At 35.7% G+C, this 21,152-nt stretch overlaps 1 long non-coding RNA gene across 2 annotated transcripts in view; it reads left to right on the top strand.

Moving 5' to 3' along the window:
• LOC122237930 overlaps positions 1 to 20,203 on the top strand; it is a 196,692-nt gene extending 176,489 nt beyond the window's left edge. For both annotated transcript variants that reach the window (XR_006216704.1, XR_006216705.1), the window contains 3 exons: positions 3,538 to 3,618; positions 17,462 to 17,523; positions 20,062 to 20,203. This is a non-coding gene — a long non-coding RNA (uncharacterized LOC122237930). The remainder of the gene's footprint in view (positions 1 to 3,537; positions 3,619 to 17,461; positions 17,524 to 20,061) is intronic.
• Positions 20,204 to 21,152: the final 949 nt, after the last annotated feature.

The raw sequence follows: 21,152 nt of genomic DNA, 5'->3' as shown, positions 1-21,152 counted from the left end.
CAGTTATGTGGCCGACTTCGGCTCAGGTCATGATCTTGCAGACCATGAGTTCGAGCCCCGCGTCCGGCTCTGTGCTGACAGCTCAGAGCCTGGAGCCTGTTTCGGATTCTGTGTCTCCCTCTCTCTGACCCTCCCCTGTTCATGTTCTGTCTTTCTCTGTCTCAAAAATAAATAAACGTTAAAAAAATAAATAAAATAAATTATAGAGTGATAATTCTTATACGTTGTCTTCTCTCAGTCTTGATTCTGTCTAATGGAATGAAAAATCAATGCGGTATCAAAGGCATAGATCCAAGTGCTAACTATGTTGAGTAATTCAGTTGTGAACTATCTTCTTTGCTGAGTCTTTCTTTGTCAGGAAACAAGAGAGATTCTGGAGCTGAGTGAAACAATATCATCACAAAGATTCCCTGCAATTCTAAAGTCTCTTTATTTCAAATGTAACTCTCCATGCATTTGTTTTGTAATCTTCCAATTTATGGATAACACTCATTATTTTCATAATTATGGTTACTTTTTATTTTCATAGTTTGTTTCATTTTCATTAGATGGTATGTATCAGTATTACCATAGATTAGGATTCATATTATTCTGTACTGAATAAGGTATTAATTGTTTTATTTCTCTATAAATGTACCTTTATGAGAAACCGTGTGAGAGTTACACCTGTACAAGAAGCTTCCATGGTAACAGAAGATAGATGTGGAAACAGCACACTGGATAAAATATATTTATGGTGAGAGCATTGGTAGTCTACAGCATCCTCTATAATTCGTACTGATAACACAGAAAAATGAGATCAAATACAGCTGAAATCTAAACATTTTACAGAAGAGATGACGTTTGAGCTGTAACTTGTCAATAGATAAACTTCTGACCCACAGTAATCTTTAGGGGAACATTTTAATGAAAGGAAATGACTGTGCTCAACCTTTATTTCATCGTCCAGTGCCAAAAATATAGTGGCAGATCTCAAAAGTGAAGTCTTGAATGATTTTTACATGTTTGTGATAATCCCCAAATATTAATAAGCTATGAGAATATTTACTAAGATCTGACAAGCTCTTCCTAAGTGAATAAAGTTGTTAGACAATTTTCAGTGTTAGAAAATAAAACAAATTTACTGGGGAAAGGTAATTCTGAAAATGGAAGCATGAATTGTTGGAATCACAAGGAACCAGAGAAATCACCTAGTTTAAAACTCTGTTCTTTAGAAAAGTATTCTCTGCAATATTTCTTATAAGTCATCCTCATACTCTTTCAGTACTTCCAGTGATACAATTTTCATTTTCTTTAAAAATATGAGTAAGATATTGCTTTTGCCGTATGCAAACTGGGAGAGTTGAAATAAGCTAGTAAAAATACTATTCAATAGAGAAAGAACAATAAAAACCTTTTTTTCCTTTTTTTTCTTTTTTGTGCATATCCCATTTTACGACTGTCTTGAAATTAGCATATGGCATTATGATTGCTATTTCCTTTCTCCTTTAGGACACGGTCTTTGTCATTTATATTTGTAACTTCAAAATGTATCATTTGCTTATCACATAGGAGATGACTCATAAATATAAGTTTCATGACCAAATCAACCTCCTCTTTATGAGGAAGTGATTAAATCTGAATCTTAAATATGAAGAATATATACTTTGAAGGGAAAGGAGCAAAATATAGGAAAAGGTCATTCAGTGCCAAAATAAATTGTATATGAAAGAATAAGGAGTATTAGCAACTTAAAGCTGAGGAGACATGATCTGTCAAAAACCCAATAGTAATCATAAGATGGCTAGTATTCCAACATAATTGGAATAAATTTAACCACAGAAAACACAATCTTTGTGTTTATTCTCAGCTTGTTTAATACAATGTTTTCTTAAGAATTTTAATGTCCTTTTTCCCTTAAACAACTTTATTGAAATATCTTTGACACATAAAAATGCTGTATATTCAAGGTGTACAATTTTATGTTTTGATATATGTATATCTTGTAGGAAGATCACCACAGTCAAGCTAATTAACATACCTATCACCTCTACATAGTTACCATTTTGCCTGTGTGTGTGAGAGAAAGAGAACACTATTTTCTTGAGGTATTATATAATATGTCAAATGACTGTTATGATTTTACTCCTGTTGTATTAAAATTGCATTCCAAAAATATAAGAATTCCTTTGCTAGTGACAGAAAGCTTTTTTTTTTAAGTTTATTTATTTATTTTGAGAGATAGAGAGACAGCACGAGTGGGAGTGGGGCAGAGAGAGAGAGACGGAGAGAGAAAATCCCAAGCAGGCTCCACACTGACAGCACAGAGCCCAGTGTGAGGCTTTAACTCAAAAAACCGTGAGATCATGACCTGAGCGGAAACCAACAGGCAGAGGTTTACCCGATTGAGCCACCCAGGTGCCCCTTAGATTTTTTTTTAAGTTTATTTATTTTGAGAGGAGAAAAAGTGCTCCTCAGGGGAGGAGCAGAGAGAGAGAATCCCAAGCAGGCTCCCCACTGTCAGCACAGAGCCCTCTGCAGGGCTGGAACCCACAAACTGTGAGATCATGTCCTGAGCTGAAGTTGGTCGCTTAACCTAATGAGCCACACAGGCACCCCCAGAAAGCTTTTTAATGGGAAGTCAAATTAGAACATCAAACTGTTTATTCTTTAGAAAATAGATTTTTCAGAGAATTGCAAGGTGACCTCAAACGAGTTACATTTACTGGAGAAAAAAGAAAAAAGCCTAAGGTGAGAAGAGTAACAATATAATCCTGAAGTGTCAAAGGCTTCGTTGATATGTTACAGATGGATGTGCTATGCCAAGGCATTTTTGTTTAATTTGACACCTCAGTATTGAGTAGGAGTTTTTCAGGTAAGAAGGAAAAGGCAAATGGTATAGAGAAATTACTAAGAAGGGGGCTAGAGGCAAGAGAAATCTAGATTTCTTCTAGGAATTACATTGCATACTGTATAGCCAAATGGTAAAGTGTTCCAAGAAGTTAAGTGGAAATAATATGAAATAGTCTTCCATTAAATCTCCCGAGATTCTATTATGATTTCAGTTAGAAGAATGCTTACATTAATTTTATTCTCAAGGTAGCACTAAAATTAGTATGTATATTTTGGAGACAAATAGTCTCCAAAATGTAAGCTCACATATCTTTCTCAATTGCTGATAACTGCAGATACACTAAAAACTAAAATTTAAAAAAACCTGTAGAATATTTTGTTACTATTAAATCTTTCTCTAGAAGAGTGTAAGTTCATTGAGGGCATAAACTCCATCTATAGTTGTTTGCCCTTGGCCTGGCATAATATGTAGTACATACTATGTACACATATATTAATATTTATCTCAGTGAATAAAAATAAGGTTATTCAATGGTGAATTAAAGAGAATATGACAAATGTCAATAGAGTACATATTGGCTGTACTTCAAAACATATTTTTTTGTCATTTATATTCTTAGACCTAGCCACTTGTAATTAACCTTACCTCTGCATTTATAATTCCTTATTGGAATGATTGGTTTGTTCACTTTTCTTCTATTTTAGAATTCAGACTAGTTGAGGAAGCCACTATGCATCATTCGCTGTTGTATTTTCTAAAGAAGAAAACTGACACTTAGTTTTGAGGTAAATTAATTATAACAAAGCAAAAATAGCTTAAATTATAAATAAGTAATAGAATAATGATGGTGAAAAGAAAATGGTTTTGGGGGTGGGTGCCTGGGTGGCTAAGTTGGTTAAGTGTCCCACTCTTGATTTTGGCTCAGGTCATGATCTTGTGGTTTGTGAATTCGAGCCCCATGTCGAGCTCCCTGCTGACAGTGCAGAACCTGCTTGAGATTCTCTCTCTCCTCTCTCTCTACGCCTCTCCCCGCTCTCTCTCTCTCCCAAAATAAAGAAATAAACATTAAAAAAAGAAAATGTTTTTTAAAGTACTCTTAAGCTAAGCAACTTTTTTTTTTTAATTTGGAAACACATGAATTAATCAGGAAATAGTTTTAGGGATCTAAAGGTCAGGATGTTAAATAGTTTGAGAGTTGACGTGTGGTGATCATCTATACTCATATATCCGAATCAATGAGGGTCCAAGAGTATTAGAGAAATTAGAGGTTTTGTTTTGTGTTGTTACATTTCCTAGCAAAAAATCCAAACCAAAAAATCATTACAGGGAAGACATTACAGCAAAACAACATGTCATTAATTCATATAATATGTATAATCTTACTCCTGTGTATATAACAACACATGCACATGTATACATGCACACACAACAAGATGTTTAATGAATCAGGGACGCTTAGGTGGCTCAGTTGGTTAAGCATCCGACTTCAGCTCAGGTCATGATTTCACATGAGTTTGAGCCCCACACTAGGCTCTGTGCTGACAGCTACGTGCCTGGAGCCTGCTTCAAATTCTGTGTCTCTCTCTCTCTCTGCCCCTCCCCTGCTCATGCTCTCTCTGTGTCTCTCAAAAATAATAATAATAAAAACAATAATAATAAAAACATTAAAAAAAAGAAGTTTAATGAATCAGATTTCAACTGACCCAAAGGCAGTTGGTTTTAGAAGAAATATGAGACTTGGAGTCAGAACTTGATTTAAATTCTGGTTATACCATTTTCCACTTTTATTGAGGTAGACATAACATACAAAAAATCCACATATTTATTGTATACATTTTGATGATGGTTCTACTGTGGTATTATTAAGATATTTAATTATCTTGAGCCCCATTTTTTCCCGTAAAATGGAAATGATAATATCCTCTAGGTTATTTGTGAGGATAAACTATAGTAATATTAAAAAGTTCTAACACAGTGAGTGAGTTAAAGAAGGAACTCACTAAGTATTAATTCTAGTGTCTATTATCAAGTAGATATTTCCTATTAGCTTTTGTAGATCAAATAACTTATTGGACAGAATTTGACAACAGCAAAACTGAAAATTTGGTGACAAATATGTATGGGAAAATGTATGCTGATGGATCTCTTGGAATAGAGTGTAGATATTTGTGCCACGGACAAATGACCACCAAAGCACATCCACTCTGGAGGAGAGTGTCAATAATCATAGACAAAATGACTGATCATATAACATAGCTTTGGTGCAGGATGAAGGCTTTCTCTGGGATTAATAACAAATTCTTCTCCTTACTGAGGCTGTTTTGTCTGCCAGAGCTGTTGAATGAATGCATAATCTTCCAAGAGCAAAGTCCAACACTGAACTCCTAATATGGTATCAGAGGGCAAGCTGGTATCTAGTTGATTATAGTGAACCTCTCTTATCACCAAGGAACATTACTGTGCTCTCAGAGAGATAGACAAATATTCCAGATAAGAAAGAATATGCCTCTCCATTCCACAGAGCTTCTGTCAAAACTGTGATCCCTTATCCTTTCTTTATACTGTCTGACACAGTATTCTTTGGGTTCAGCAAGCATGTTGTGTAGCAAAAGAATATGGCAATTACCCTGAACTCATGAATTTCATTGATTATAAATACATGCTTCATATCCAGAAGCAGTAGCCTTGTTCTCATCAGTCAAATCTCCAGTTTAATGTCATGCTATCTAATAGGTCGTGATGAATATATGTAATTTTTGTTTCAAGAATCTCACAACCACTAGATGCCAAATTATAGAGGTGCCTGGGTAGCTCAGTAGATGGAATTTCCAATACTTGATTTCAGCTCAGGTCATGATTCCAGGGTCATGGGATTGGTCCTGTGCAATTGACTCCAAGCTGGGTGTGGAGTCTAAGATTGTCTCTCTCTCTCTTTCTCTCTGCCCCTCTCCCCTGCTCATTCATCTGTTATCTGTCTCTCTCCAAAATGTACCCTAATATTTATAGCAGCACTTTCAACAATAGTCAAATTATGGAAAGAGCCTAGATGTCCATGAACTGACAAATGGATAAAGAAGATGTGGTTTATATGTACAATGGAATACTACTTGGCAATGAGAAAGAATGAAATCTGGCCATTTGTAGCACCGTAGATGGAACTGGAGGGTATTATGCTAAGTGAAATAAGTCAGGCAGAGAAAGATACCATATGTTTTCACTCATATGTGGATCCTGAGAAACTTAACAGAAGACCATGGGGAAGGGAAAGGCGGGGGAGTTACACAGAGGGAGGGAGAGAAACCATAGAAGACTTTTAAATACTGAGAACAAACTGAGGGTTGATGGGGGGTGGGGAGAAGGGGAAAGCAGGTGATGGGTGTTGAGGAGGGCAATTATTGGGATGAGCACTGGGTGTTGTATGGAAACCAATTTGACAATAAATTATATTTAATATAAAAAATAAAATATTAAAAATAAATAAAGTCCAGGTCAATAAACCCAATATTTTTATTAAAAATAAAATAAAATAAATAAAATTATAAGCCCAAATGAAGGATTCTAATTGTGTGTGTGTGTGTGTGTGTGTGTGCTTTTCTTTTTCTTTTTTCTTTTTTTCTTTTTCTTTCTTTTTTTTTTTTTTTTAGACAGATACAGCATGCAAGCAGGGGGAGAGAGGCAGGGAAGGGGAGAAAGAGACAATCTTAAGCAGGCTCCTAGCTCAGTGCAGAGCCCCACACCAGGCTCAGTCCCACAATACGAGGATCATGACCTGAGCCAAAATCAAGAGTCAGACACTCAATGACTGAGCCTGCGAGGTGCCCTCTCTAATTGTATATCTTAAGTCCTACTGTTTCTTAAAACTGCAGGGTGACATTTACAATACCTAGTTGACACTTAAACAGTTATACTGGACTGTCTCACCCACAGCAGCCCACATTCACTGTTTTCAAATCTGATAGCCCAAGACATGGTAGAGCCATCAGGCCAGAGTCATCAGCACAAACGTGGACCCTCTTACTCCTAGTCTTATATTTGAATGTCCCCTGCTATCTCTCCTTTCCCTCCACTGACAACCTCAATGGAGTAAACGAATAGAATATCAATTGAATAGACAAATTCCAGTCTTGTATTACAGGGTCTTTTGATTCAAAGAGTCTCTTCTACCTAAAATGCTTTCCAGTTTCTTCTAGCCAATTCAACTGCTATTTTGAGAAATAACACTCCATCCAAATGGTCTGCTTCTCTGAGCAAAAGGTACTAAAAATCTTCCCTGGAAACTAGAGATAGTATCTCTCTCCAGGTCAAAGAGCATTTGTTTCCTAACCAATATAATAAAGATAGAGAATTTTATTATATTTTTTTCCAGGAAACATTCCAGGAAAGTAAAGTCTCCTTTTCATCCCCAGAGAAGATTTGTTTACCTTCCAGAGTAAAGATAAGGGCTTTTGTTTTTCCTCATAAATGAGGAGAGAGTGGGTATGTCACCAGCAGCCCTAGATAAGATCAGCATTCCTTAATTCCTGAGTTCCTCCTCCTTATGTCCTCTGTATTCCCCCACTATGTGTCAGGTATCATCTCTCCCTCACTCTGTATGGAGATCTGAGTTAGGAAACTAATACAAAATATTGCTGGGGCTGCTGCTTTTATCATGAGTTATAACTGGTCTTTGTCTCTGATAGCAGATTCTCATATTTTCTTATAACACTAAGGCAGGCTCACTTGTTAACTTGCAAATAAGACAAAACCTCACCCCCTCCCCAGGTTCTGATTATACATACCTTCAGGAGGATTTGCAGATCCTTCTAGATGTAATCTTTAAACCCTTTAGGATTTCTCTTTCTTAAATCTCTTAACATCTTTTTGTTGTTGTTGTTGTTACTATTCTTACTACACTCATCCTGAACTTCTTTCCCAGTAGTATGCTACTGGAAGGCAGAATTATACTGCTGGTAAGAGATAACTCCTTTCTTTTGCCCCACATATGTTGTCTGGCCCTTAAGAAACATTCAGTAAACATGGAGTTTTATTAATAAAACCTGAACTAGGTTTCAAAACATTCTTTACAAGTCTGGCATTTTCTCCTGCTTTGATATTTGCATTAGTTTCACTCTTCTTTGAGTTTTGAACATTCCAATGTCATATTTCTTTATGTGCAGTACATTTCCTCCCTACGTTACAAATTGCAAGAACCGGGAGTTTTCTATTTAGTAACAGTTGTTCCAGGACCATCATGTCTGCCACAGCTGTTCTTGTTTTAAATCAGAGTGGGTGGTTTTTCATCCTAATCAATGTTTTGTGATATAACTGTAATATGAAGCTATTTTATCACGTTTTATTACCTAAATGGGTTATATATATTTTTCTAATTTTTTGTGCACTGGTCATGTAGTTTTTAAAGGTAGGCTAAGGAAAAAAAAATATCTTATAAACAAATATTTTTTTTATGAATGGGATTGAATGAGGTGTCTGTCTGGAGGGATGAATACAGTATTTACTGACTTTAAAGTTTTAGTGGTAACAATTGACTCATACAGTTTTCCTTAAATAAAAGACTATATCATGATGTACATCAGTATGCCCCTGCTTAGATGCACATTATGCTGAAAAGCCTCTGAAAAAATTAATATGTGTACTTAAAGGTATTATAATTCTCTCTCAAGATACTTTTTCTTCTGTTTCATTTTTAAAGGAACCATTCTTTGGATGTTTGACCTCCTGCTGTTTTAAATAGGCTACCTAATCAAAAATTTAAACCATAGTACATGTATTGAAAAAAACTCTAATAAATCTTTGAACTTCATTCCATCTATGAAATTCTATTCGTGCTGTAGCTTTTTCATGCAAAAAAAAAGAATGTCAATATTCTATAAATATACATGTTTTCAATAATAATCTAGTTTTCCATAAGTAACATTTCAGTCTTGCTTTTCAGCAAACGCACAACAAATATGCATATATAAACACAAATGCCTATCCGTTTTCATTGTGGCAAGATGAGATACTCAATGAGAAAGCACAGCATTTGTGTTTAGGCATGCACATTTGGCTGTGAGTTGTATGGCTGTGGGTATTTTAGAGTGTGTATGTGGATGTGAGTGTGATGGGTGTGTGTGAATGCGTGTTTTACCTCTTGAACTAGCAAGAACTGAGTTTCATGTAGAGTTTGTTGTTCTTATTTTATATATGAGAAATATATTTTACTTTAAGAACAAGTCAGAAAACATCCTCACATAATTTGAAAAGCAATTATCTTTACTGGTTCAACAAAAATGTCACATTTACTAATGAAATTTTAATAATAATGTTAACCCTTAATCTGGTTGGTTATGCCCCATGCCCTAATAAAAAAACCTTTTTTTCTCAGACATTTAGTCTGTTGCTCTCTCAAGCGTCCCCTGTGTCTACTCTAGTGCAAGTACTTTCTTTACTAAATTCACTCAAGCTCAGATGTCTACTACTTCATTCCCAGAAAGAGAAATAACTTACTCTTTTTTAAAATGCTTTCTAATGTTTATTTATTTGAGAGAGAGACAGAGACAGAGACAGAGACAGAGACAGAGACAGAGGCAGAGAGAAATGAAGACACAGAATCCAAAGCAGGCTACAAGCTCTGAGCTGTCAACACAGAGCGGGATGCAGGGCTTGAGCTCAAGAACCAGTAGATCATGACCTGAACTGAAGTCAATCGCATAACCAACTGAGCCACCCAGGCATCCCACTAATAAATTACACCTAAAGTTCAAGCTACAAGCATATCATTAACATCTCAGGTGTTGCAACTAATAGAAAATAATAATCAGATATGAATTATTAAATGTGGGTAACAACATAGTCATACACAATTTAATGTGATTTAAATTACCTAATTACAATAATAATTTACTAACATTCTTTTGAAGTGAAAAATTATTATCCCATCTGCTATCATTTCTACTATCACTCTGTGTTTTCATTTGATGATAGCATACATATTTGAATCTTTGCTAAATTCATTGTTCCAAGGGCTGCTGTGGTCTTGGACTGTTTTGTTCTGTTTCACTAGAGTATCACTCCACCCCAGCATGCATTCCTTTTGCTGGTCAATCATGTTGTACCCAACAGTCTCCCATATCCTTAACCCAAGCCCATTCTCTCCCTGTTAAACCTTCCTGTCTCTATCAATGACTGTTCTCTTAATATTCCAACATATTTTAGGCTTGAAACCTTAACTACATCCTTATATTCATTTTCCTTATTGAAACTTGCCTTTTACTAAGGGCAGTCTTTGCCTTCCTTGTGAGTGCACCTCTTTATTCAGTCACCAATTATAAGACCCAATGCTTATCACAGAAGCTGCTAGCATTGTGTTAAGCTCCTGATCCATGATCAGAGTGTAAAGGAAAGCTCTTCTGTTTCTCTCTAACCTCGATATGTCTCTTCTGAAACTGGATGTGAATTTTCCCATACATCAAACAATTCTCTCACACCAGCTGGGTGTCCTGCAATTCAACTCAATTCTGACACTGTCTAGCTGGAGTTATCCTCAGGTGCCACATTGGTTAAGGGCTCTGTCCCATAACTGCCCCACCTCAGATAGTGATCACAAGTCCAGGTTGTCACCTGTGCCTTTGACTGGCCAGCTCTAAATGGGACTTCTCTGTGACTCCCTATTCTGATTCATTAATTTGCTAGAGGAGCTCACAGAACTCAGGTAAACAGTTTACTTACTTATCAGTTTATTATATAAGGATATAATTCAAGAACAGAGAGATGGACGAGATGCAAAGAACATGTATGTGGGAGAGGGCATGGAGTTTCCATGCCCTCTCTCTAGGTGTACTGCCATTCCAGCACCTCCAGATGTTTGCTCACCAATCCAGAAGTCCTCTAAGCCCATCCTTTTGGGGTTTTACAGCAGATTAATTATATAGGCAAGATTAATTAAATCATTGGCCATTAAGTGATTGTACTCAATCTCCAGCCCCCTTAGCTCCCCAAAGGTTGGAAGTCAGGAGTAGGACTGAGAGTTCTAATCCTCTAATCGTATTATTGGTTCCCTTGGCAATGAGCTCCCATCCTAAGGGGCTTTACAAAAGTCACCTTATTAGTAGAATCTCAGGTGTTGTTGAAACGGGCTTGTTATGAATAACAAAATACATCTTTATCAAAACCCTAAGCGTTTTGGGGCGCCTGGGTGGCTCAGTCGGTTAAGCGTCCGACTTCAGCTCAGGTCACGATCTCACTGTCCGTGAGTTCGAGCCCCGTGTCAGGCTCTGGGCTGATGGCTCAGAGCCTGGAGCCTGCTTCTGATTCTGTGTCTCCCTCTCTCTCTGCCCCTCCCCCGTTCATGCTGTCTCTCTCTGTCTAAAAAATAAATAAAACGTTAAAAAAAAATTAAAAAAAAAAAAAACCCAAGCGTTTTATTTTAGGAGCTCTGTGCCAGTAACAAGAACAAAGATTGAATATATATTTCTTATTATAAATCGCAATATCACAAATGGGGGCACCTGGGTGGCTCAGTCGGTTGAGCCACCGTCTTCGGCTCAGGTCATGATCTCACGGTTTGTGAGTTCAAGCCCCACATCAGGCTCTGTGCTGACAGCTCTGTGCTCCAGCTCTGTGCTGGAGCCTGCTTCTGATTCTGTGTGTATGTCTCTCTCTCTCTGCCCCCCCCCCCCAATGCTCTGTCTCTCTCTGTCTCAGAAATAAACATTAAATTTTTTTAAATGGTTTGTTTGTTTGTTTGTTTGTTTTAATTTTTATTTCTCCCAGCAGTGTTGAGTAAGTTTCAGGATAGATGGTCCTCAAGTTATGATGGTTTGACTTAATTTTTCAGCTTTGCAATGATGCAAAAGTGATACACATTCAGTAGAAACCATACTTTAAATTTGGGATTTGATCTTTTCCCAGGCTGGCAATATTCAGTATGAACCTCTCTCATGATGTTGGGCAGTGGCAGCCACAGTTCTCTGTCAGCCACAAGATCCTAAGGGTAAACCACCCACACACTTACAACCATTCTGTACCCACACAACCATTCTGGTTTGTTTTGTTTTGTTTTGTTTTGTTTTGTTTTGTTTTGTTTTACTTTCTTTACAGTATTCAATCAAATACACAAAATATTCAACACTTTGTTATCAAATAGGCTTCGTGTTAGATGATTCTGTAGAACTGTAAGCTAATGTAAATGTTCTGAGCACCTGTAAGGCAGGCTAAGCTAACCTATGATGTTTGGTAAGTCATCTGTTTTGAGTGCATTTTCAACCTATAATTGACTTATCAGGACACAATTCCATTGTAAATCAAGGAAGATCTTTACTGATCTTGTACATCTTTTGTCAAATGCATTCAGTATTTCATATTTTTTGAAGCTACTGTAAATGGGATTAGCTCTCAATTTAATTTCTGATTATTGTTAGTTTATAGAAATACAACTGAGGGTCTTGATTAGTCATGTATCCTGCAATCTTGCTAAATTCACTTTGTTAGATTAGCATGTTTTTTTTGTAGATTCTGTACATTTTCTGCATAGATAATCATGTTGATTACAAATGAAAAAAAATTTTCTTTCTCCTTTCCAATTGGATAACATTACTTTCTTTGTTATTCCTACTGCACTGACAAGAATCTCCAATATATTGGAAAATAGAAATGGTGAATGCAGACACCCTTTCTTTTTCCTGGTCTCAACACAAAGTATTCAGTCTCTGATCATTTAGGAGCATAATAGCTGTAGATGTTTAGATGATGCCTTTTATCAGGTTGGGAAAATTCCATTACACTGTTAATTTATTTTCCTTCAGCTTTGACATAACCATAGAGTTTATCTTTACAAGTTTTTTTTTTTTAATGGTAAAATGCATTGATTGATTTTCAAATGTTAAACCAACTTGGTATTCTTTGGATAAGCTCCATTTGTAAGCTGATCTGTATTTTTATTTTTGGCATGCATTGACCTAATTTTAAAGTCAATGTAATAACCTCAAAGAATGAATTTAAAATTATTTATTCCTTTTCAGTTTTCTACAAGAGTTTATATGAATTTTTTTCTTCTTTAAATATTTGCCAGAATTTATCAGTGAAGCCGTCAGGGTGTGGGGTTTTCTGGTGGGTAGTTTTTAACTCTAATTTTACTTTATTTAATAGATGTAAACTATTATTTCTTCTGCGAACTTTGGTAGTTTATATTTTTCAAAGAATTTGTACATTAAATTTTTAATATATTTACATAATCTTGTTCATAATAATTTCTTATTGACCTTTAAATCTCTACACAATTTGTATTGATGTCTTCTCTCTAACTGTAAATATTGGTCATTTATGTCTTCCCTCCTCTTTCCCTGATTGGTCAGACTTAGGGTTAATCAATTTAATTTTTTTTTGCCCAGTGGGCTAATTTTTGGTTTCATTTTATTTCTCCCATTTTGTTTGTTGTCTAATTATTCAACTTATCTCTTATGTTTATTAATTCACTTCTTTTGTTTTATTGCTTGCTCTTTGTTTCTAGTTGTTTAATTTGGAAACTGAGGCCATTGACCTGACACTTCTTTCTAATGTATTTATTTCTAATGCATTATTCTAATAAATTTACTCTATAATTATTGCTCTAAGTTCCACTTTAGCTGAATACTATAAATTTTGATATGCTGTGTTTTTATTTTCATTCAGCTTAAAATACTTTCTAATTCAGCCATTGATTCCTTTATTGACCCATGGATTATTTAGAAGCATGCTATTTGGTTCCCATCTGCTTGAGGATTTATTAGAGACTTTTCTGTTATTGATTGCTAATTTAAACATGTTGTAGTCAGGGAGCATACTCTATGTAACTTTAACTTTTGTAAATATGTGGAGGGTTTTTTTTTTTATGGCTTATAAAATGGTCCATCTTTAAATGTTTCCTGTGCAGTTGAAAAGAATGTGTATGTTGTTTAGTGAAATACTGTATAAATGTCATGTAGGTCTACTTGATTGGTAGTGATGTTCACATCTTCTATATCTTTACTATGTACCAATAATTTCTTTCAATTACTGAAATAGGGGTGTCTAAATCTCTGACTGTAACTGTTGAATTTTACTATATTTACTTTAAGTTTTATCAACTTTTCTTAGTTTATCTTAAAGTTGTCTACTAGGCACATAGACTTTTAGGATTATTATATCCTTTCAGTGAATTTTCACTTTTATTATGAAATGACCTCTTCATACCTGGTAATATTCTTTGCTCTAAATTTAAACTTTTAATTACTAAAATAGCCACCTTAGCTTGTTCATTCTTTCTTTCTTTCTTTCTTTCTTTCTTTCTTTCTTTCTTTCTTTCTTTTCTTTCAAGAGAACTAATATGAGCAGAGGAAGGGCAGAGAGTGAGGGAGAGAGAATCTTAAACAGATTCTGTATATGCAGAACCCGACATAAAGCTCAATCTCACAATCATGAGATCATGACCTGAGCCAAAATCAAGAGTCGGATGCTTAACTGACTGAAACACACAAGCACCCCCCCGCCAGCTCTCTTTTGATTAATATAATTGTAATATAACTTCTTCCAGCCTTTTACTTTTAAACTATTTTTTCCTATATAGAAACACATAGTTCCATATTGCTTTATTATCAGCAGTATTCACTTAATTTGGTTTTAATATCACTTACAGTTTTATGATTATTGATATCACTAGGTATAAATTTATCATGCTTCTATTTATTTTCTATTTGTCCTATCTCTTTTTGGTTCATCCCCCCCTTTTTTTTCTGCTTTGCTTTGAATTATTTTTACTGATTAGTAATTTTATCTCCTTTGTTGCCTTATTAGCTTAACTGTTGTGTGCATATTTACTGTTCATTTTAGAATTTATGAAATTTACTTTAACTTATTACCCACAACCTTCAAGTTTTGTTATGCCACAGTATAAGAGTCTCATAACTACATTTCCATTTTTCTCCCCTATGCTTTTTTTGTTATGCTTGTCAATATGTTACCTTCCATATATGATATAATTTCCACAAATATCTTTTTTTATGTTAAGTAGCCAATTTTCACTTAATAAGATTTAAGTTTTAACAGAAATATCTCTTATATTTATATACTTATATATATCATTTCATTCATTTATATTTGAAATCTAGTTTTGATCTGATGTATTTTTCTTTTGCCTTCATGATTTCCCGAAGTGCAGTCTGATGTTGATGAATTTCAATTTAGTATGTCTGAAAAATGTTATCTATATTAAAAGATACTTTTGCTGGATATAGAATACAAGATTAACAGTCTTGTTCATTTTGTACAAAAGAACAAGGCAAAAACCGAAATATGCTACAGATGTTTCTCTGCAACTAATGTCTTTTTTTCTTGCCATGCCTGTAAGATTTTCTCTTTATGACTTGTCTTAAGCAATTAATGAGGATGTGCCTCAATGCAGTTTTATTCATGTTTCTTTTGTTTGGGATACTTTAATCTTCTTGGAATTATTTTAACAAATGTGAAATATTTATATCATTTCTTTAAATGTTTTTGTGCCCTATGAATTTTCTGGGTTTTTACTATGGCTGATGAGACATATCTGCTTCTAGTCCTGTTTGAGTACAGGAGTTAGCACCATCTAGTCCATGTGGATGATTCCTTCTCCAGCCTTGAGTTATCACCTTATACGTATGCACTGATCAGTACTCAGCTTAAGAAGATCCTCAGGGCTCCTGGGTGTCTCAGTCGGTTGTGCATCCAACTTTGGCTCAGGTCATGATCTCACGGTTCGTGAGTTTGAGCCCCGTGTCAGGCTCTGTGCTGATAGCTGGGAGTCTGGAGCCTGGAGCCTGCTTCAGATTCTGTGTCTCCCTCTCTCTGCCCCTCCCCTGCTTGTGCTCTGTCTCTCAAAAATGAATAAATGTAAAAACTTTTTTTTTTAGGAATAAGATCCTCTGCAGATCTCTGAGTTTCTTTTTTTTTTAATATGAAATTTATTGTCAAATTGGTTTCCATACAACACCTAGTGCTCATTCCAACAGGTGCCCTCCTCAGTGCCCATCCCCCATTTTCTCCTCCCTCCCACCCCCTACCAACCCTCAGATTATTCTCAGTTTTTAAGAGTCTCTTATGGTTTGGCTCCCTCCCTAACTTTTTTTCTTCATTCCCCTCCCCCACGGTCTTCTGTTAAGTTTCTCAGGATCCACATTAGAGTGAAAACATATGGTATCTGTCTTTCTCTGTATGACTTATTTCACTTAGCATCACACTCTCCAGTTCCATCCATATTGCTACAAAAGGATTTCTGGGTCTCTTGATGCAGGTTTCCCTTCTCTGATAATCTGTCCTGCGAAAACTATCCACTTTTGCTTCTCAGATCTCTCAGCTATATCTCTCAATTCTCTGGGGTCCTGATCCCTGTGATGCGGAACTCTGCCATAAACTAAAGCGGTCAAGTCTTCCCTCAATTGTTTCCTATCTTTCATGGATCTGTTGCCTGATGTCCATGTCTTGAAAAGTGTTTTATATGTTTTATCTGTTTTGAGTTTTTCCGTGGGGTGGCAATCTGATCGCTACTAATAAACAATATTTTCAATGTTTTTTTCATTTCGTTTTCATATATATATATATATATATATATATATATATATATATATATTTAGCCCAGCAGAATACTGCATTAGGGTTAGGGTTAGGGTTAGGGTTAGGGTTAGGGTTAGGGTTAGGGTTAGGGGTTAGGGTTAGGGTTAGGGTTAGGGTTAGAAAGCGCTCAATGACAGCTTTTCTCCTTAGTGTATGCCAAATGCTATTTATTCTTTAAGCCAAATTCTTCTTCATACACTGAGTACCTACTCAAATATTTTAGTAACAACTAATATCTGAGATTTTCTGACAATACTGTATATATTTATCTACATTAATAATTAAAAAGTTTTGTTAAAAGTTTTCTTATCTTGTGGTACCTGAGTAGGTCCATTGGTTGCACCATTCTTGATTTCAGCTCAGGTCATGCTCTCACTGTTCATGAGTTCGAGTCCTGCATTGGTCTCTGCACTGAGAATGTGGAGCCTGCCTGAGTTTCTCTCTCTCACTTTGTCTCTCTGCCCCTCCCCATACTCACATGCACTCTTTCTCTCTGTCTCTCAAAATAAACAATACATAAACATTTAAGTTTTTTTTCTTACCTCTAATTATGTCATATGTTATAGTTTCCAAAAAATAGGTGTGTCTTCCAGAAGAGTGAAGCTTTTTTTTTTGTCTTTAGCATATTTTTTCATAGAAAGTTAATAAGTAAACATTAATGTTTATTGAAGAATATGTAAAATATAGTAAAGTAGGAGCTAACAAACAACATGGTTAACTTGTAGGATTATCCAACTTTGTTTATAAATGTTTTTAATCACTTAAGAATAATTATCTTTGGAAAGTTTCTCAAATTCTTTTCTCATCTCTGAAATGGAATTACACTAATTAAATGCAGTAATTTATATAAAGTGTAAGACTTAATAAATGTCAGTTCTCTCCCTGCTTGTTGGAGGGACTAAATAACCACTTTAAAATAAATACAGCTTAATGTGTTTAATAAAACCATTTGGCTAATCTGCTCATAAATTGTGACTTATAAGCCGTGTGTTCATTCCAAATATATGCGATAGTACCCAGATTGTCATGTTTTGTGTTGTTGTTCTCTAGGATCCTAGAACAATGATACATACAGAGAAGTTACTATTTTTCTAATAAGTAAACAATGTTGAGTAAGTACAAAATTTTTATCCATGCTTTTTTTTATTCATATAATGTCAGTTCCAACATTTAATAAATCCTTTAATAAACAGGATTTTCAGGGGCACAAATCAGTGAGCTCTCACTCGAATAGGCATGTTACATAAGCATTCTTCCTTGAGTCTAACAGAATCTTCAGCAATGAGTAATATCTTATATAGCTTATAAATGTCTGCTCAACAGATTTAAGACATTTGATTTGTCTTCTAGCTTTGCTTACTACTTACAGACAAGGAAGATGGCTGATTACCACGCTATAGACATTGTCGGTTCAAGGATATTTGAACTTTAATCCTAGTCTATTCATTCTCTACAGGTTAAATTTCGTTTTAAAGGTTTTCCTCTTTCTTGTTTCCCTCCCACAGGCTTTCATGTATTTTAGAGAACTCTATGAATAAATATTATTTTACTAGCTAGCATTTATTGAGCACTTACTACATACCATTTTTAAATTTATATTTAAATTTATTACATATATACTTACTATTTGTAACATCATTTTGAGGCAGGTGCTACTATATTCAGAAGTTCATAAATGAGAAAACAGATCACAAAGAGGTTAGGTATCTATTAGCACACTTTCCGGGTGATTAAGGTATTGTCTCACTGCATCCATTTTACCTTGCTGATCTCTACTTGATGGTGCTGAGTTTGAAAATCTGCAAACCACATTTATCATTGCAACTGCCTTCTTGTAACATTCTAACCATAGCGAGCAACACAATTAAGAAATTACAGGGTGCCTGGGTGGCTCAGTCAGTTAAGCATCAGATTTCAGCTCAGGTCATGATCTCAGTTTGTGGATTGCAGCCCCATGTCTGGCTCTGTGCTGACAGCTTAGAGCCTGGAGCCTATTCAGATTCTGTGTCTACCTCTCTCTCTCTCTCTTTCTCTGCCCCTCCCCTGCTCACGTTCTCTCTCTCTCTCTCTCAAAAGTGATAGGCATTAAAAAAATTATTAAAAAAAAGAAAGAAATTACAAAATTACAAACTAAACAAAGGGGAGACTGTCTCCCTTCTTCCAACTGCTTGCTATTTATGTCACCACCACCTCCATCTCTGGACTTCACTTCAGAAGCAGCAGGTGATTCCAGCCTCCCGATCCTTTTTGCTCTCCTAGCACCTGGGTCCTTTAAACCCCTCCTGGTACCTGCAGCAGCACTCTCACACCTCTTCTCCGAGTCCTGATTTCTGTTCTGCAGGACCGTTCTTTTTTTTTTTTTTCAATATATGAAATTTATTGTCAAATTTGTTTCCATACAACACCCAGTGCTCATCCCAAAAGGTGCCCTCCTCAATAACCATCACCCACCATCCCTTCCCTCCCACCCCCCATCAACCCTCAGTTTGTTCTCAGTTTTTAAGAGTCTCTTATGCTTTGGCTCTCTCCCACTCTAACCTCTTTTTTTTTTTTTCCTTCCCCTCCCCCATGGGTTTCTGTTACGTTTCTCAGGATCCACATAAGAGTGAAACCATATGGTATCTGTCTTTCTCTGTATGGCTTATTTCACTTAGCATCACACTCTCCAGTTCCATCCATGTTGCTACAAAAGGCCATATTTCACTTTTTCTCATTGCCACGTAGTACTCCATTGTGTATATAAACCACAATTTCTTTATCCATTCATCAGTTGATGGACATTTAGGCTCTTTCCATAATTTGGCTATTGTTGAGAGTGCTGCTATAAACTTTGGGGTACCGTTCTTAATAGTCTATATTATGATAATCCCACCCTTTCTCCTTTATTCCCCCAAAGGTAAGAATGATAGATTTTTCTTGTAGTTATTTCTGATTTACCTCAGTGTTCCTGTTTTTGTTTCTTAATCATTCAGTCTATTCAACATCTACATAACCAATTCTCTGTTAAACTCCTTCATTTCAAATTCCTAGTTTGATTTCTGATTTTCCTGCCATATCCCTGATTGATCAATTCTCTTGGCTCATTTATTTGCATTGTGAGATCTCTTAACTTAGGTCCCTTGTGGGGTGAAAATAAAAATGTTCATTTTAAAGCATTTTCAAATAATTATCGGTATAAATAAACAAATATAACTACTTCTTACATCCTGGATGAAAATAATGCTCAACTAAGGAAAGCTGTCATATGCTCATAACTGCTGTGAATGCTGAAAGTGTCTAAGCCATGCCAGCTAGAATTGTGAGGTAGCATGCCTATGCTCATGTCCGTGTGGTTCTCCGTCTCCCAGGTTCTGAGCCAACACAGTGTGGGCCCAGAACCTGACAATAATTTTCAGCTATCCATCAGTCAAAATCAAAATCATGCCAATATCTAAATTTCCCTCATCAACAGCCTTCTCTTTCACTCTACTCCATTTTAAAAATCTGAATTCATATCCAAGATTTAAAAGAAAATTAGGCATTACTAAACTAACTTATACAAATAGCATGTGTATTTGCATGTGCGTGCATGTGTGTGTGTGTGTGTGTGTGTGTGTGTTGGAGAGGAAATGGTGATTCCAGATGCCTACTAATCTTTCTGTTTTAACCAGTCCAGCTGAACCATCTGTCTTAACCACACTGAACAGAATTGACTTTGCCATTTACCAGTTCTGGAATTTACTCAAACTCCACACACCTCAGTTTCTTCACCTCTAAACTGAGGAATTCAAAAGCATCTGAATCAAGGATTATATGAAGTTAAGTGAGCTAATAAATATTAAATTCTTTGAATGGCATTGTCACATGGCAATTGTTGAATGAATGCTAACTACTTTTACTGGTATTATTCTTGTAACATCCTAGGATGGCATAGCCTGGAGAAACATGTACTGGCAAAAAAATTAATGTATTCTAAAACATGTATAGGAAATTTCCATAAACTAGAAATAGTTTGCTCAAAACTATGGAAAGTATAAATTTATCAGACAATTTCTCTTGTGAACAGAAATATCTGAAATGAAGTCAGGAATGTCAATGGAGTGGCAGGTCCTTGGGGAGGTTAGTCTTACACATGTCCACACTTGGATGGAATGTGAACGTTTTTTAGACTGTGCCAACCACAAACTACCACATCCTGTTGCACTTCTCAGAAAGAATTATTTCACTAAACTCCAACCTAGCAACTAGCATAGTCACCTATAGTATAATATAGACCAATGTTAATTATTTTTGCCTACACTAATCATGTGTCTTCCACAACAACTTACATAAGCCCACTCTTTTTGCCTTTATAAACTCTTTCTCCTCACCTCTCAGAACACATTTCAGGTTTCTCCTGCATCTGTGCCTCCTGGATTTGAATTCCTAAAGACCCCAAATAAACTTTTTGTTGGCTTTGCAGCCTCATTTCTTTCTTGTTCGACACTCCCTTATACTTGGTTTATTAATTGGGTGGAACTGTTTCACATTTCTGGAGAAGAGAGCCCCTCAGGTAAAAAGAAGTGTGAAAACACTTTCTTCACTTGCCTACCCCTCATTTCTCCCTTACCATATGTTCTTAGAAGAAATGTGAAGGCAGATGTGGCATGCAAATTTTTTTGATACTACTTGTAGAAAACAATTAAAGATTAAGTAAATTGAATATGAAGTAAGGTTGCTATATTGTTTGTTTCATTTAGACAAATTTTCTCAATCCTGTAAA

This window comes from Panthera tigris, chromosome B1 (genome assembly GCF_018350195.1).
Source record: "Panthera tigris isolate Pti1 chromosome B1, P.tigris_Pti1_mat1.1, whole genome shotgun sequence".
In the NCBI taxonomy this organism is placed as follows: domain Eukaryota; kingdom Metazoa; phylum Chordata; class Mammalia; order Carnivora; family Felidae; genus Panthera; species Panthera tigris.
The sequence above is the reverse complement of the archived record's forward strand: the minus strand, read 5'-3'. Positions and strand labels throughout refer to the sequence as shown.